At 34.7% G+C, this 7,500-nt stretch overlaps 1 protein-coding gene across 1 annotated transcript in view; it reads left to right on the top strand.

The window, feature by feature from the left end:
- Nucleotides 1–1,190: 1,190 nt before the first annotated feature.
- The window catches only part of LOC145243953 (uncharacterized), a 109,832-nt gene continuing 103,522 nt past the window's right edge, over nt 1,191–7,500 (top strand). The window contains exon 1 of the mRNA XM_080107080.1: nt 1,191–1,732. The gene's annotated coding sequence lies outside the window, so the exon portion shown is untranslated. The remainder of the gene's footprint in view (nt 1,733–7,500) is intronic.

Here is a 7,500-nt window from a genome sequence, read left to right as displayed (position 1 = left end):
AGAAGATCATGTAGCATGTTCAAAAGCCGGCGGAATAGTTTAAGTGCACGATGGCCTACAAAAAATGCCTAAGCAGCCTCACCAGTATATATTACCTCAGGCAATTAGCAATAAACTACTTCACAAAGAGCCAAACGTTGCTGCTGATGTGAAGCCACAATGCAGCCATACAGAACGATAATAAAATCACCCCCTCATCCCCTTCTCCCTACTCATGGCGCAAGGCGATAGGAGTTCGGTCATGCCGGCTCTGATTAATATAGAAATAAAAGACATAAAATCAAACTTATATTTATTTATTTATTTAACTAGCATAGAAACCCGACGTTGTCCGGGATAGAATGATGATCAACGAATGTTTCACACTCTGATATTGTTATTGTCATCGAAATCGATAAAATCGCTCATTTTTCAATCAGATCGATGAATTGCCTCCTGCTTTTGTTGGGGATCTATTGCGGTACACCGGAAGGAAGCTTCTCATGTTCCGCAATACATTGTAGTTTACATTGCACTGTAGAGAATCTACTGTTGATTTTATAAAATTACTTCTATATACAACGGCTTGAATAAAATGCAAAAGTCGAGTATGATAGTTCAATTGTGCTCTAAACAAAAACATTCACTTAGAACACGCCCTGTCATATAAAAATGCCTATTGCGCGGTGATAATGGCTTGAATTTAAGTTTAAAATAAAAACGTCAAGAATCATAGTCCACTCGTGCTTTAAACGGAAACATTCGTTTGGAACGCGCCCCTGTCATGTTAAAGAACCTACTGTTGATTTTATATGCGGGTCCTTTCGGCTTGTGTTGTAATGAAACTTCTCAAATGCACTTGTATTGTTATGCTGTGTAAGATGTTAATTTTGGTCAAAATCAATTTTCATCAGATTTTTTTTTTTTTTCCATTATCGATAGTTAGCGAGGACATTCCAATACAAAACCCATGTAAGAACAATGCCAGATACGTAAAATGCATTTGAGTGAAATTTCATACAAATCGTCCTAGCCATTTCGGAGTCCATAAAGAACGAACTCACACACACACACACGCACACACAAAGTTCCCTTTACAGAGAGAGAGAGAAAGAGAGAGAGGGGAGAGAGAAAGATTATAGGAATTTGTCTCCGCCGCAACACCACTGACTCAGATCGTTCATACACTTCTTTTGTGCTACCGTTAAAACAGACGTTATCGTACCACAAAATCTACAACTCATTTGCCTAGCTTACTCCAAACTCACAGAGAATTGCTGTTACTTAAAATTAAATACTATTTTTTTTTAAATAAAACCAACTTATTCCCTCACTTTATAACATAAATTTCTATAAAAAAAAAAAAAAAAAAAAAAGAAAGAAAGAAAAACATGCAACTACGTCAACAAACAAGTATATCGCAAGTTCGCAGGAAAGATAACCAGCGCTTGTGTTTAGCGAATACTTGTTGATATAGGCCACTGCCGTGCGTGTGTCGGTCGAGAGACGTGAGTTATATTTGCCTCTTCTCTTCTGTCAATTTTCTTTTCTGTTTTTTTTTTTTTTCTTTTAATCACAAACAAGAAAAGGAAAAGGCCTCAACCGACAGGCTGTCACAAACTATTTTTCTCTTTTTCAAGAGGCAGACTTATTTTTAAAGCGTCAAGGAAGAAGAAAAAGAAAGGGCTATTTTACACGAACGCTAAAAAAGTAACAACAAAATATGGAATTTTACATAATAGATATCAAAAAGGTATATCTGCTTTTATTATTATTGTTTTAATTTGCTCTTAATAATATTGAAATTCATTGTATAGCCTCCTCCTCGCCTTCCTTAAAAACGTTAATCACGTCACGTTCATTATTTGTTTATTATTTTGTTTTACGGCATAGTCATATGTTTTTTTTGTTGTTTTTTTTTGGTGGAGGGGTTAATGCCGAAACAGTCATTTCGGTAAAAGTTTCGATAATTTTATAGAATTACTCCCGTTTCCAATCAGATAGTTTTATAGAGAGTTTTTTGGTTTGTTTTTCGAATGCTAATGAAAACAATTTTGGCATTGAAAATCTGAATTTCAAGACCGGTTTCGAGACGGGAGTTAGTCTATAATATCTTCATATCATTAAAATATTGGTGCTAGTGCACTTACTGATCCGGGCTATTTTTTAAATCGTATTTCCAAGTTTAATTAAAGTTTTATGATATGTTTTTTTTATTCAATTGTAATGTTAAAGTATAGAATAGGTACAAAACACCTTCCCCTTCCCATGTTAAGAATGGCTTTTAAAATAATAACGTTATTATTTCAGCACGGATCAATAAGTACATGAGTACCAAAATATTTATTGATAGAGTTGACGTTAAAGTGTTAATTATGATATAAATGCAGGTTCTTATTTAGAATCCAACTTTTTTTAATAAAATTACAGTAAACTCTTTCTAATGTCACGGAACGTCACGGAACGGAAACAGCATATTCCAAAAAGCACGTTAATTGATCAAGTAGTTTTATTTCTATAAAGAACGTTATTTTTTTAAATGATTGAATGTGAAATCGATAACATAACAATGCTGATCTCACAAGTTTGAATTATTGTGAACTAATCTGCTCTTGTTTCTTATTTTTCAAGATAACGATACGAAACAGTCCCTTTTGCTTACTCATACAATTTGATTTTCTTAATTAAAATAAAACTACTGAATCAATTTATGTGACTTTTAGAATATGAGATTTTTCGTTTCGTGGCGGTTATGTACATCATGAAAGTTTTCTGTATTTTGAGCTTATTTTCAAAAATGGTAAATAAGAACCTAAATGTGTGTGAATCTTCTGCTACAGTTTCGTGGCATATCGTTCAGTTTCTAGTAAATCAACAGAATTCATCTTCTATACCAGGGGTCGGCAATTTTTTGGGAAGTATGAGGTCCAAAAATCTATGCTGATTATAAGAGGGTCAACGAGCTTTGGCTACATTATCATGCCGGACAACAATGTTATTAAATAGGCAAATAATGTTTCTGTGCATTTAAAAAAAAACTAATATTGAATATAATTATAGTTAAATGATATCATTTATTTTACTACAGGAATATTCAAAAGAAAAAAGACAGAAAATTATATTGCAAAAATATCTGAAAGCTGAGTAACGTTGCGGGCCAAACAAAATTCACGCGTGGGTTGTACTTGGTCCGCGGGCCGAAGGTTGCCGACCTCGGCCTTACACCATTGTTCGACCGAACGTTACACTAAATAATCCCGTTTACAACACTATTTTTGGATTACGAGCACGATTGGTATTATTGTATAGGAAAGTGAACACTAATAAATAAAAAATTAAGTTTTTTTTGGGGGGGGGGCGATATTGTTTTGTCTTTTATTTTAATTTGAATATTTCACATTAAATCGATATATAGTAATTCAAAATTATTATTTGCAAAACCGTTGAATAACAATTTTAAGCTATTGAAGAAGTCCACGCGAAATAGCAACGCAACACTAGCGAGTCATTTTATTTTAAAATCAAATTGAACCTCTACCTAAAAATTAAACAAATCGGGTTTGAAAAGATATATAATACCATGACGTTAGAGTAGAAAGTAGATATTGGATTTACTTTTAGCAGCCTCGCAACTCTCGCTTCCATATTTCGGCCTTTTAGTCCTCACATTCCACGAGCGATTTTTCTGATAAAGAGTGAAGAATTGCTGTTTTCGGGGTCGCAATTTATCTCTCTAATACATATGATTGGCTAGTTCTTGACCTTGAAGTAGTACTTTTAGTTCCTTCCATCAAGCGGCTTCATGCCTTGTCTGAAGCGATTTGCATTAGAAGAAAACAGAATTAATCATAGTTCAGTTAAATTGAATACCTAAAGATATTTGTAAGGATTTCGCAGGGAACTTCCTCTGTACAAAACAGACCCTAAATCAGGATTTAAGAAGAACGTGCTTAAATCAAAATAACTGAGGATAAAACAAAAAATAGAACATGAATTTAAGTTAGGGTAAACAGAGTATTTGACTAATTTTTTAAAACATAACAAATATTTGCGTTGATTTCATCGATTAGTATGTAAAACCAATATTTTGCGCCTTCTTTACTCTTCAAACCTCAATGTTTTTTGATTTTAGTTAATCACTAGCAGGCAGAACCGACGTTGCCTGGGATCGAATGGGAATCAACGCATGTCTGACACTTCCTTTTATTGTCATCGATATTTGTTAAATCGCTCACTTTTCAATCGAATCAATAGATTGCTTGCTCTACTCGGGGAGCCACCGTGGTACACCGGAAGAAAACTTCACATGCCTTTCCACAGTCTAAATTCACAGTTGCATTTGTGAAGGTTTCTGTTTGATGTATTGTCATAGTTTTTTTTGCTGTCCCTATTTACTTGCCTCTCCGCGAGGGCAGAGTTGGACACAAGGTCGGTTTTTAATGTGGGGGAAATCCAGCTTCCAAAAAAGGAGCACTCTGGATAGGAACAAATTTTTTTTTAAATTGTCTCGGTCATGAAGGATTTATTCTCCACTGATCGAAGACAGAAAAAGTGAAGTGTAGTATCCGGACACATACTACACTTTGTTCTTAGCCAAAACGCCAAGGTGTTGTACAGATAGTCGTTTACAGTTTCTTTCTGCCCGTTGTCCCCAAAGGAATCTTCTGTTTAACACAACAAAATACGAAACCATAAACAGAATTATTCTTGATTTCTTCCGTATTACATCAATTGCTTTCCATGATCTCACGTTACGTTGATCGATAGGCTGGAGTGGGTTGCTCAAGAGTTTCCCATAGACCAGCGGTGGGGGGGGGCTTACTTTTCGTTTGACAGTAGTATTGTCCCGCCACCTTATACAACGCCTGTTATTCCCAAATGGCCACTCATCTCATACTAGCCAAGCTCATTAGTGTCTTAACTTCGGTGATCTGGTAAAAACCGGTGTGTCAACATGCTTATGCCGCAACATAAATATACACATACTAACAGGCCTCCTGGCGTTGCCCGGTCGTAAAATACGCATAAATGTTATATTTTAATTCATACAGAATCTAAGACATGTGTACGCGAGTATGTTTTTTTTTCTAAACAGTTCGCTTCTTTTAAGTAAAAAAAATACTCGATCTGAGATCGAAACCAAAACCTAAAGTAAGCGAGTCAAGTACGATAATCATTAGACCAGTTTGACACGATCTTTAAAAAGTGTTTTCAAACCTACTTATTCTTAACATACAGAATCTGTTATGTGAACTGTTCACGCATGCGCATTCGTGAAACAGTTAACAGATAAAAAAAAACGGTAACCTCTTTTTTCCTGGTGAAAACGGATTAAAAAGTTTTCCACGTGTCTGAAATCCCTATATACCCAATTTCAAGTGTGTAAATAAAAATTCGTTGAGTATATAGGTTGAGAAGTGTGCTCACACACATTTTTATAGATATATAGATATACACGTAAATATTTATACGCATGCGTGATTTTATATCAATAGATCTATAAAGGGGACCGAATTATTTGTCGTGAAAATATTTGCCACGTCTTGACAAACTGAATTTGTCGAAACCGCTTCCTGTGGGCGAATAAGCGTATGTATATAACTACTATATGTCTTAATGTTATCGGTACTTTAATAAACTAAGATCACAAATGTCTGTGGCGCATCTAAATTCTAGATGAATCAATTTGCGCATGGAGTTTGCTTAAAATGTTGTTCACCCCTGATTTCTGCGTTGCTTTGCAGGACAAATTTTGTGACGAACAAGACAACTTGGTATCGTCCGATCTAATTTCTAAACTAAGTAATGTTCACCGATATTTTGTATATGCATCCCTAATGGCTTCCCAAGACTAAGGCTTGATGATGATCAATGCTTTTAAGAAGAGTACTTTCAGCAATGACAACAAGTACAGGTTCTGCTATACGGAAGTAGAGAGTGTGATCTGCCTGACATCCAGCTGCAAGATTCTGCTGGAAGACGGCTACTATACAATGTGATACAATGGATTTTGTAAATATCTTCTACTGGAAAATCAATGTAAAAATTTTAATACCAAATGCAGCAGCAGGTTCTGGGGACATATACCAGAAAGAACAGTTGGAAATAAGTCATACACCATCCAATATGACTATGCAATTCCTACAGCTATGTATCAAGAAAACCAATTAAACCTGACGTAGTGATTTGGGATAAGAATGAGAAAGAAGCAACCTTAGTAGAAGTCAGTGTCACCAATGATGCCGGGTTAAACAGAGCTGAGAGATAACGAAATACAAAGGTCATATTAAAATAAAATATTAATGCCGTATTAATATATGAATGTCGTATTAAAAGAAACTGGAATCTTAGGAAGATATCCATCATTCCAGTAATTATAGGAGCAACTGGATTCACGAAAAATAATTTCAAAAACTCCCTAGCAAATATACCCGGTGAACCAAGTACAAGACTGATTCAGACAGTTGCACTGAAAAGAACGCCTAGAATCTTAAAAAAAGAAAAGATCTCTCGGTTAAAATATATAAGATAGTGGATGAATCTCTGGTATCCGATAGGCTGCCCTGTCCCCAGCTTGAACAAATAAGACAATTTAAAAAAAAAAAACGAAACAGATTTCTATTTAAAATGGGTCTTTTTATAACGTCATAGTTTTAGGATGACAGAAAGTTGTATTGTAATAGTCGAAACGGTTGAAGAATTACGTTGTTCTACACGGTTATCAGAAATTACTGTCAATTCAACCAAGATGAATCTTGTGCTTATTCTTGACGACAGGACAATGTCCGGCTGTTGCCCCCTTTTCTGTTACAATTTTGGAGTAATGAATGCGCTAACAAGGATCTGCAACGACTACCCAATCATCATCGAATATAAATGGTCTGGTCTGTTATAAAATCTTTTAATTTTATCTTGCTGATTGATACCTAAGCTTTGTTAGTTCAATTCCTGGTCGCAGTGTACTTCTTTTTTTTTCTACTAAGCAAAAGTATAATAATTCTCAAATTTAAAATAAAATATTTGGAAAAATTGTTTATTCAATCGTGACAAGTCGGTGTTCATTTAAGTATGCAACTTTAAACTTTGTCGTAAATTATTATTCCCTCACATCAGCCAGCTTAGCGACTAAAGAAGTGATTTTTAAGAGTTCATCTCTGTGTTAATCCAACTGAAACCTGAATTTCGTCACATTTCAACTTTTGGAAAAATCGCGCCAATTTAAAAATTTTCATTGCCTATAAATTTTGTTTTTATACATGAATAAAAAATTTATTAAAATTTTATTGTTTTATTTTTTATACTTTGTTAATCACCAAAACGTTTTTAACGTGTAACTACTGCTCATCAACGCCCAGAAGTCACTCAAGGATGAGGGTTAATTGTACTGCTATAAAAATTTGATAAGTTGGTTTATTTTAGAACTTTTCAAGTTGGACTTGAAAACGAGCGTGTTATAGTCATCTGAGAAGCAACTCCATGGTACTGTGTTTCACAGACGAGCAGTTCTAGGAAAAACTCTGT

Source organism: Euprymna scolopes, chromosome 22 (genome assembly GCF_053919585.1).
Source record: "Euprymna scolopes isolate OS-2025 chromosome 22, ASM5391958v1, whole genome shotgun sequence".
Classification (NCBI taxonomy): Eukaryota; Metazoa; Mollusca; class Cephalopoda; order Sepiida; family Sepiolidae; genus Euprymna; species Euprymna scolopes.
Note: the sequence above shows the minus strand (reverse complement) of the source record. Positions and strands in the feature narration are given on the sequence as shown.